An 11,357-nucleotide genomic window follows, 5' to 3' on the forward strand; every position below is an offset into this window, starting at 1 on the left:
TGTACGGTACCCAGACTTGTACAGCGTATTCAAAAATGCTTCGGACCAGTATATGGATTTCAGAGTGTAGAAATCCTCGAAATCAATTGTTTCAAAAAACCCAATGTTGCAAAAGCTTTAGCCGTTGTCGCTGTGACGTGGTCGGCGAAGCGAAGTTTTCTGTCGTATAACATTCCTAGGTCACGGATAGATTCCACGCTTTGGATGACACACGCTTGAAGGGTATATACACAGCGCCTTAGAGTTGTCGAGCGCCAGAAACCTATCACCTTACATTTATCGACGATGATCTGCCTTCCATTCAGCGAGCACCACTTTTCAATATTAACTATATCCTGTTGGAACACAGCTGAATCGAGTCCCGAAGCAATTGAACGAAATATTTTCAGATCATCAGCGTAGAGCAATTTTCCGGACTTGATGCGCGTGCAGAGATCGTTGATGAATAATATAAAGATAAGTGACCCTATGTGACTCCCTTGAGGGACACCATCTTGAGAACACCACCTCCGCGGCGTAGATGGCTGGTAGAATACGATCGCTATGATAAACAGCGTAGTTCGTCGTAAGCTCGGAATTTAATATATCATCGCATAGCCAGCTTTCGGTGAGAACAATAATATCGTAATCGCAGAAAGTAAGGGCAAGCAAGAAGGTCTGAGTTTTTGTTCTCATTCCACGGACGTTCTGGTAGTAGACGGACAGGAAACCTTCAGCGGTCAAGTGTACGGTGTGAATGAATCGATAAGAATCGGAGCTTACTTGGATGTTAGCGGCGTCTCCACAGCGATCAGGAATGGAATTGGAGTATGCGGAGGTCTCCAAAAATTCTGACCGGCTCGTCCTGTATCCTCAAATTCACGAAACAGAATCCCTATTCGTCATGTATCCGCTGACATAGCTTTGGCTTAAGACTAACTGGCATGCTCACCTTAAAGGACACATAGCTCAACGCGCGCACTTCTCTGCCTCATGAGTGCTCGTTTAAAACATAAAGTAATTCGGGAAGTTTGCGAATCTGAAGAGCAGTAATTTTATATTTGAATAAAAAATACAATATGTGACCATCAGAAAAAAATATATTCTAGCTATTCAAAGGTGGTAAAATTTATTACGGTTATATGTGTCATCCATTCATATCACGAAGTAAAGTTAATTACTACAAAAAGAGACTGGGTGTTGTGTATAGACGTAAACAGCGCCAAGAAGTGCTAGGTAGTAATTTGTTCAAAACTCGAACCCGACCCGAATCCGAAAATTTCAAATTCGAAAAACCCGACCGAAACCCGATAGTTTAAAATTTCAAAAACTCGGACCCGACCCGAACCCGAGAAATTTTAATTAAAAGCCCCGGAACGCGACCCGAGTCCGAGAAGTTTAAATTTACAGAAACCGAACCCAACCAACTCCAGTGCGGTGCTACTTCAGGTTCGAGTGATTCTACTATTTTTAGATAAGCCTAAGACCCAGCTCGGGTGCCTAAAGATTAAAAATCTTTGGGATCTTTGGTTGATTCTCCGTATTAGGAAGTTAGGTTCGGATCGGGTTTTTTAAATTTTAAATTTTTTGGCTCGGGTCGGATTCGGGCTTTCAAATTTTAAAATTCTCAGGTTCGATTCGGATTAATCAATTTTAAAATGTTCGGGCTCGGGTCCTTCATATATTCTATTTTCAGGATCCGGTCGGGTTTGGGCTTTGTAATTTTCAAGCTCTTGGGTTCGGGTTCGAGAAAAATTGAAATCCGACCATTTTTGGTCCATGTGGTACATGAATGGCCCTCAGTGAACCTCTGGTTGACATGGATGACCGTTTGTGGAAAGATTTTGTTCACCCATATGAAAAATGCTGACGTGTCACAAAGCGCCTTGGAAAGCCCGAAGAATAAACATCATTCGACCGTCTCAAAGATCCTCCAGAAGTTACAAGTACGGATGACAGTTGACCGTGAGTCAGAAACTAGACGAAAACCGGGAACAACGCACGAAAAAAACGAGAGAACGCTGATTAATGCATGGGTACTACCGATGTGAGCGCCCTAACCTTACCGTACCTTCAGAAACGGAGGTTAAATCGAAATGAAATGACTTCATCATGTTTGACTGCTGATTGTCTAATAAGAGTTGCTTAGGAAATGGTAAGTAGGAATTCATACCAATCCGACCCATATTAATACCTCAACAGCATGATAGCCATCATTGCCGGCCGCCCCCATCTCCATCGTTCACGAGGAATGATAAAGGATAAGGTAGACAGGAAGTGTTGATGCTCCACCTACTTAACGGAAGGACGACGATTCATCAGACTCTTCCATAGGTGTCGCGGAGTTGGTGGTTTGGAAGGGTATCAGGTCTAGGATTCGCTCCAAGCAAGCGATGCGACCTGTAAAGCATATTTTATTAGGTAGTTGTTTAGTTAGTCTTCGAGTGCACGATCACTCGAAAAAGAGAAGATCTTGTTTAGTTTTTGGTTTGGGCAGCCGGCTACCGAGAGTATACTATGTTCCCTAAACAAAAGCAATTTGAACTCCACACAGCCGACCGTGGGAGTATTGCCTAGAAAAAGCTAATGTTATCGGCGTAATGGGCCGGATCACTATTTATTGCAACAGTATTTACACAGAATTTGCTACTTCTTCTCTACGATATATTTATTGGCTTGAAAACTACCGAGTGATAACACATTATACAGGCAAACATAGCGCGAGATGTTATAAATCAAGGAAAGTATTTCTTATTTTCCATATCGGATTGTTTGTGGAATACAAGTATAGGAGCGATAATAACGAACACTGAAGGGAAATATAAAGGATTGTTAACCTGATGCACGGGCTTGTTAGCAATCACAAAGCTTGAAATTAGGTTCATAAAAACAGACGCGGCGAATTTTCAATACGTATTGACCCGTGATCATAGATACTAGTCAGATTAGTCGTATTGGGGCTAATTTCCGATCAACTATTCATTTTTACGGCAATGTTTTCTCGACTAGATCTGTTCGCACCCTCTCATTCTGCTACTATAGGCAGAAGGCTGATAGCACCCAGTCGTCGCCGGTCTAAGGACCAAATGTCATCAATAGACTTAGACTCGCGTGGAGGCATGAGATAGGAAACTTGTGAGAATTTTGTTATCCCACCGTTTGACAACAAAGAATTTTCTATAAAATATGTATAGCATTAACTCCAGTCTTGGCAACTTTCTTTGGGGAATCAAAAACCGTCGTAGGTGGCTAATATGGTTAAAGCGATTATGGCTGACCATTAGTGATCAAGACCTGCAAATTCAAGTTTGGTGCCCAAGTTTGCCGTCATCTTGACCTGAAATTATGTTTTCCTGAAATGACTGAGGAGACTTGATGCCTTTTTTAATTTTGAATCCAACTCCATGAAATGATAAATAAAAAACTAGGCATTTTGAGTAGTTGTACATAGTTTCTAGGATTGACTGATAATCATAAAAAAATTCATGGAAATATTACGCTGAACAAGAACTATGAGCATTTCTGGAAAACTACAAAAAATGGAAAATTCTTAGTGAAGACACGATCCTTAATTTGGAGACACTTGATTTCTCTTTGAAAACATGTTTAAAAGAGCATGTAAGGTAATGGGCCTATTTTCGCTGTGTTTCGCTGTATGAAGCCTGTGGCTAGAGCAACGCCTGCCATCTTTGCTCAACGCATTGGCTCAAATTGTAGTGCGATAATTGGGGCATTTTTGTTATTATATTAGTTCTTAGGCACCAAGCTAAGACGCTGATTTAATGGAATTAATAGTTAATGAAATAGTTTGGTACTCTCTCTAATAGGGCCAACATAGGCACCCAACCCTATTCAATGTTATACATGGACTGCAGTATTGATTTATTTATTGTGATAAGACATTGTTATTTTTGTTACTAAATATTACGCATCTCTCACCTCTGAAAATCTGATCAATTATTTGAAAGCTGGCCGTTATTATGGTTGATAAACTTCAAATGTGGAATACATAGTTGCTACTTATACTGTAGTAAAAAATTACAGTTAAGTTTCTGTGCACCGAAGAGTTCATTATCGACAAATTATTTTTGTTATTTTCTGGCAACAATTACTTCAATTGTTATGGAGCGAATTTTGTTATGTTCAGTGATGTGTATAATCATGACGAAGGGGATCAAATCTCCACGAATTTGAAGGGATCAAGTGAACCCAGTTGAACAAAAAAAATCAGCTCAGCGTGTTCAAAAAATCGATATTCTCCTGGAATTCTGCATGTAAAACTAAAGTATGTAGTGGGCAGAGTCGTAGCGTGGTCCTCTGGCGCCCTTGGCGGAGTCTCAGTTTTGCGGCCCTTTGGTTTACTTTGGCAATTTTTCAGTTCGACCTTCAAATAATAATTTGTGTACATGAAAATGGCCCAAAGTCCCTTTAAACAAGGTCTTAGCATGCGTGAAAACTGCCTATAAGACGCGGTATTGATTACGTAGACGCTACCATTCGCCTTAGAACCTGTCACACATACGAGCACAGTTTTCATTTTGAAGCATGCTAGGACCTTCCTATATAAGGACTTTGGAAATGACCCAATTTCTTCCTAAATAATTCATGTTTGACTATCGTTCATTTCATGTAAATTCCAGCCACAAATCTTTTATTGTATACTTAGGAAATCAGTTAGGTGTTTGAAGGCAACGGAGGGAGCAGCTATTCAGACGGCTGTATATTGGAGTGCCAATGGCATTTATGGAAAACAGATGTTCATCGAATTTCCTAACCGGACGCACATCAACAAAGTAAAAAGTTTAGCTCAATCGAACGCGGTTAAGGGGTTGCGTAAAACGGATAAAGTACAAAAATTTGCACCCGCGAAAAAACACAAAAGGACCCTTAAAATATTCAAAAATTGAATCCAATTTTTTATGATAAATGGTTTAGGATGTAATGAAGTGTCGAGATCTACTACCATTCTAAATTTTGTTTTAAGATAACCTTTATGAAACTTGGAAGATTCAAGATTTAGCTTGATACTGTGGTTTGAAAAAGCTGATTTTAATTTATTTTCTATGCCCAATGTCTTAGAACTGCATGAAACAACGAATCTTGTATCTTCTCATAAAAATTGTATTGACAAAAGTTGCCTCTCTGGTACTTTTAATTTTCAAACTTCAAATAAAAATCAAAAAAACTTGTTTTTTTTTCGAATTGACATCAGATTTTGACATCTCATTGATTTCTAAAACATTTGGCATACATAAAAAATAAAAACTGCATTTCCAAACTTAAGTCCCATCTCAATTCAAAAATATTGCTTGTACCACAGACATTTTTTAACATTACACCAGATCTCGACGCATCATTGTTTTTCGATTGCACTCAAATTTTGCATGAGGACTTTTTCGAGGAACTTAAAGGTCAAGTTTAGTGCTTTATCTAATGTAGGTACCCATAAGTAAATTAATAGTGGTATTTAGCAAGTGATAAAAATGGGAATGTTACCTACTGTTAGCTGGATTGTATCTTTTTTGTTCGTATTTATTTTAACCCATTATAAACCAGCTATGTTAAAACTTTTGGTAATTTGTAAAATACTTCGTGAGCCCTCATATTATGCCGAATTAAGTATGGGAAAAATAAAATAACCACTTTGGAACGTTTTGTTGCGAAAAAAACTAACGTATGAAATTTCATACGCTGGGCTGATAGGGTATCAAAAATCATTACAGAGAAAATTCGGCTAAAATCTTTATATTCAACATAAAATCGAATAATATCTTCAACCTTGTGAGATCATTCATTTACAAGTTTTTTTGAATGATTTTAACACTTATCTCCTTTCTCGTGCCGTTTCGTCTCATGATTGGTTCGTTGCATTAAACCATATTTCCCTCGAACTTTGTAATTATTTTAAGAAAAAGAACATTTTCTCACGAGAATTTACATAAAAAATATTCTGGGTGGAACCAGGTATGATTTGCTACGTATTAAGCATTTGTTAGCCTTGAATGCACTGATTCAACGATAAAATCAGCGAGAAAGTTGTGAATCCCCTCCTGGTCCTAAAGAGGAAATAATTTTGCCTTAGGAAAAAAGATATCGGTTCAGCCTAGCGTATGAAATTTCATACCTTGAACTACCAGCAGAATTTTCGCAATTGTTTCACCAATTTCTTCGATTTTTTCGCACTGACCCACATCTTTCACATCTCTTATGGCCCTTCGTTCACAATTCGAAACAAGAATGTGATTTAGAAGAGAAAATTAATAATACGTATTGTTCATATTTTGGTTTGAATTTTGTCTAACTTTGACATTCGAAAACACAAAGGAATTTTATAAAAAAAATATTATTGAGCATACACATTATAAACTATAGGGTATTAATTAACGTTCACAGAAGACCAGAAGTTAGAAAACGCCTTTATTGTATAACAAATATGATCCAGAAATGTGTTGTTTTTGCGTATGAAATTTCATACGCTAGGACATAATGGGTTAATGCGCTTTTTACTTGCTTGTTAGTACATTTAAGCCAGGTCAACAGCATAACATCAATTGTTTTAATTACTGTAACTCACTTTCATCACTTTTGAAAAAAAACTAGTTTGTAGGGGTGTAGTTCAATTAATTCATGTTTTATTTTTTGCCCGTTTCCATGGTTACCCATCGTGATTATAACACCTGTTATCGCAAAACACCTTATTATTTCATTGTTATCCCATTTGCGTTTCCCACTCGCGTCATAACTAATGCCTTGAAATCGTCGGATCTCATCATACAGGAGAGTGGATGGAAAAAAGTGTGTTATTTACGAAAACGGGCAAAGTGGTACATGCCTACGAAGATGTGTTGAGGATAGTGCACGCCAAATAAGAAAGAAGAAAAAAGAAAGAAAGAAAGCATCCCTCTTCGCGACCGAGTGCGCACGTCTTTCACCCAGAGAAACAATACACTCAAACGACTTATCGGCATGGGTATTTCAAGTTTTCTTTCACTTAACCTACATTTGGCTGGCTTTCTAACCTGTTTCTTCCTTTCCTTCGTTTGTGCTATTCCAGCATCGAATGTTCGTGAGAGGGCTAGGCTTTTATGGAACATTTTAACGGATATTTTGAAAATTTGTTTATTTGCAAAGATTGATAGAGATTTTTTATATGTGGAAAAATAATATCCAATGAATTGTTTTTCTTGAAAATTTTCAGGACATGCAAATGTGTTAAAAATACAAGGAAGGGTGCTACATTATTTCAATTATTGTTCGACCTACAAACAGTAAATTTTGAACAATTCGGTATCAATCTATTCACTTTATTCCTATAAAATAGTACAAATTTGGGAATGCATATTTAAAAAAAATCATTTTAGTTTGAGTGAAGGGAAACTTTGAATAAAGTATCATAATTTTCACTCAAATATTCGTTCCGACATGTTCAAAACAGATAGCAAACGTTACTCTAACTCACGGGATCGGGGTGGTAATAGGAATAGGATTTAAAGCAATTAAGCTAATTGGAATCCAATACTGACTCTCTGTAGAATCTGCACTAAGACACTAGCTGCTCCGGACACCCAATTGTATATCTTTTCTATATGAGAAAGGCAAAAATTTATGTGTGATCGCACTCCTAAACTCGTAACTCCGGAACCGGAAGTCGGATCAACTAAAAATTTAATCGTAGCTTATGGGAATGCTATAGCGCTCATTTGAAAATAATTATCCTGTTTTAATCCACCTAGCGGTGCAATTATGCCTTTCTCAATCATGAACACGAGAATTTTTGAGTTGTTCATATTCATAAAAAACTTTAGAATCCATATATTACATTTTTATTATACACGACATGACAACTATATTCAAGAAATGAAATCATTATTCGAATTCTAAAATTTTGTAAAAGGAAAACCAGCCACGGCAATATTAAATTGAACTATTGAGAAATGCAAAAAGGTGCAAAATGGGGAGTCCCAAAAAGTCGATTTTTATGAAATTTGTTTTTTCGAGATAACATGAAATCTCGGCGTTTCATGCATTTCAAAGATGTTTAGCATCAAAAATTCGATTTCCGAAATTTCAAAAAAAAATTGAAATCCGGCTTACATGGGAATTTTATATGTGACCGGACAGTTTGGTCTATATTTCCGGAACCATATAAGCGATCCGTACAAAATTTTATAGACATCTGTTGAGATATTATAGCTATCATTTGGGACTAAGTTTGTGAAAATCTGCCCAACATTTTCCGGGAAACTGATGTGAGTTCGTTAATTTTGAAAGATGGCGGTTTTTCCCGGGCATTTCCGGAATCGTCTATGGTGGTCAATGTAGTCAACGAAAGTTTGGCTGGCCGTCGGTGACCTAGAACTGCAAATTTAAGTTGTTTGAGAGACCTTTTAGCTAAATTTTTACCTTTTTTGCTTTCATTGGAGTATCGGTTTGAATCGCAATTTGCTATGCGATCGCACGCCACAACCCGTAACTCTAGAACCGGAAGTCGGGTCGGGATGAAATTAAATAGCCATTTACGAGGGCGCAATACCTTTCATTTGAGTTTAAGTTTGGTTGAATCGGTCTAGCCATCTTCGAGAAACCAATGTGACTGTTATTCTGAATTTAGATACTTTCGCCGGGGCTTCCGGAACCGATGATGGTGGCCAATGTGGCCAAAGAGACTTTGAATGGAAGTTGGTGACCTAATACTACAAATCGAAGTAGTTGTGGTCATATTTTGGAAAAAAATTCACCTTGATACATTCATTGCAGAATTTATTAAAATCGACATTTTCTGCGTGATCGTGCTCACCACCTTGGAATTCCGGAACCGGAAGTCGGAATTAGAAATTCAATAGCAGCCTATGGGAACGTTTCACCTTTCATTTGAGACTAAGTTTGTCAAAATCGGATCAGCCATCCCTGAGAAAAATGAGTGACATTTTTGGTCACATACACACAGACGCACATACACACATACATACACACGCACAGACATTTGCCGAACTCGACGAACTGAAAAGTCGGTTTTCAGAGCAATTGCAATACCTTATAAGTTTGAGCAATTTGGTTCAGCCTTCTCTGAGAAAAGTAGGTGTGATTAGAAAATGTACACACACATACATACACATACACGATCTCTACAAATTGAGCCGAAAGGGATATGAATGTAATGAATAAATCCAATAAAATTCTAAAAATAAATAATTGAATCAATTAAGTAAAATTAATAAAATTATTTGAACAAGAAACGCAATAAAAGCGTAAAATAATAAAAGTCATGAAACGAATTAAATTAACAAAATGAGTAGAATTGAATATAAAAATAAAACAAATGAAAGTGATGTAGTAATTGAAGCAAATGAAATGAACATTCCGAAAAATGTATACAATAAATGAAAAGCATAAAATTAATTAAATGAATAAAATGGCAAACATACATAAATTGAATACTTGAAATAAGAAGAAGTCAATGCAGTAAGTAAACGAGTAAAATAAATAGAATTTATTCATTACGCTTGTGAAAAACACGTATTTTGACAATATAACCCATATACTCCACTAAGAAACTAAAAACCATAACTCAAAACAAATTAATATCGCAAATCTTTCATAATAGGGTTTTAATTTAAAAAAAGGTTTCGTTAGAGTCGTTTTTGTTGGCTGCACTCCAACACGCGCATTTTAAAATTTTCACGTCAATTTTGTTACTGCACTGCATCTGAGAAAAACGAAGTATAATCTGGATGCTGATAAAAGTCGTAAGTGGTATAGAAATACCACTGGAGCAATCCAAGACTTAGTAAGAGATGAATAAGGAATCACTTAACGTGCGCAACCAAATCATAAAGAAATCAATTCAGATCGGTTCACTCGCCAACACTCGTTCACTTTCGTTATTACCTGGAAAGCTTAGCGGACGACGCTTACCGCTCATATAGTCATAGTGATTACGCACCGTCCAGTTTTCGTTTTTTACACACTGCTCAGTTGTAGAATGAATCTAATGAATGTGGGGCGGACTTTCCACGTTGCTTCCCGCTCGCACAGGGCATTAACTGCTGGTTGTTTTAAAGATAATACAATTACGCAGCTAAGGTCAACAACCGGCCTTCAATGGTACCACAATATATCAGGTAGTGATTTGCAAGCTGGTACGAAATGGCGATTACGCGGGTCATAAAGCATACCCGCTTAACGGTAGTATTTTAATTTCTTGTTATTCTCATGGAATGTAGTTTTCTATCATTCCAAAAAAGGGTTTCTGTCGCACAAACTGTGAAAACGAGATTCCTGAATGCATAAATTTGACTACAAAAATGTTTTCTTTTTCTCGAATTTATTTTCTCATAATTAGTCTGAAACGATAGATATGTTATATGCGTAGACATAAAACTACATCCACTACAATGTTTGGTTTCGAAAAGCCAGATATCTGATTGTCATGTTTTGCACTGATTGCGAAAGTTTCGAAACGACATATCCATATTATGTACTAGTAAATTTTTGGTCATATTGGCCCTCTGGGAATCACTATGAACAGCGGAATGAGGATATGGTATGTTGCGGGTGAAAAAATGTCTGGTTTACATATTAAGTACCTTTAGTCTATGTTTTAAATTATGTTGATATTATTATTGAATGAACCAACTCATAGTGTGATATGCGGAGTTTAAAATCCTGAAATTGGCCGGGTTAGGTTGACGATTTTCAGAGTGACGACATCCCGATCAGAAGACATAGAGGCTGTACACTAATTATGTAAGGCTTTTTTAGAACTTTTCAACCTCCCCCTCCCCCCAAATAAGAGTTCGTAAGATTTTGGTGAACTCCCCCTCTCCCCCTACATAAGATCTTATCATGATTTGAGTAATTAAAAAATTATATTGTTAATTCATTAAATTATACGGTTGCGAAAAAGATACTTATAGAACTATTAAAAGAAAATTCAGGACAAAATTTAACGTTAATCATCTCCAGTAATTTTATTTGCATCCTAATATCGCCCAGTAGAAATTTCAGAATAACTTTTGGGAGATTTTCTGCAACTTTGATTTAGTCAACATAATTTGCTTCACTATATTCCACTTTCTTTGAATCTATTTCCTTGTGATGTAGAACTCAAAAGAATTTATAGCCTCTTCTGCTGTGAATTAATTCTGAGTTCCAACTATAAAGGTATCAACACTTCTTAACTTGTAAGACAGATTGTGACTCCAGTTCACGATCAGAACAATGTACCACCAAGAGTCAAGAAATTGATGTAACTGCTCCAAAACCATTGACAATTAAGCCGCTAACGCATAACTAATATAACAATCATATTCCGTCGCTTCAAAAAACTTCAATTCGAGGTCCGCCTTTCCTTAACCATGATGTATACTTAAATTGTT

The sequence above is a fragment of the Topomyia yanbarensis genome, chromosome 2 (assembly GCF_030247195.1).
Source record: "Topomyia yanbarensis strain Yona2022 chromosome 2, ASM3024719v1, whole genome shotgun sequence".
Lineage (NCBI taxonomy): Eukaryota > Metazoa > Arthropoda > Insecta > Diptera > Culicidae > Topomyia > Topomyia yanbarensis.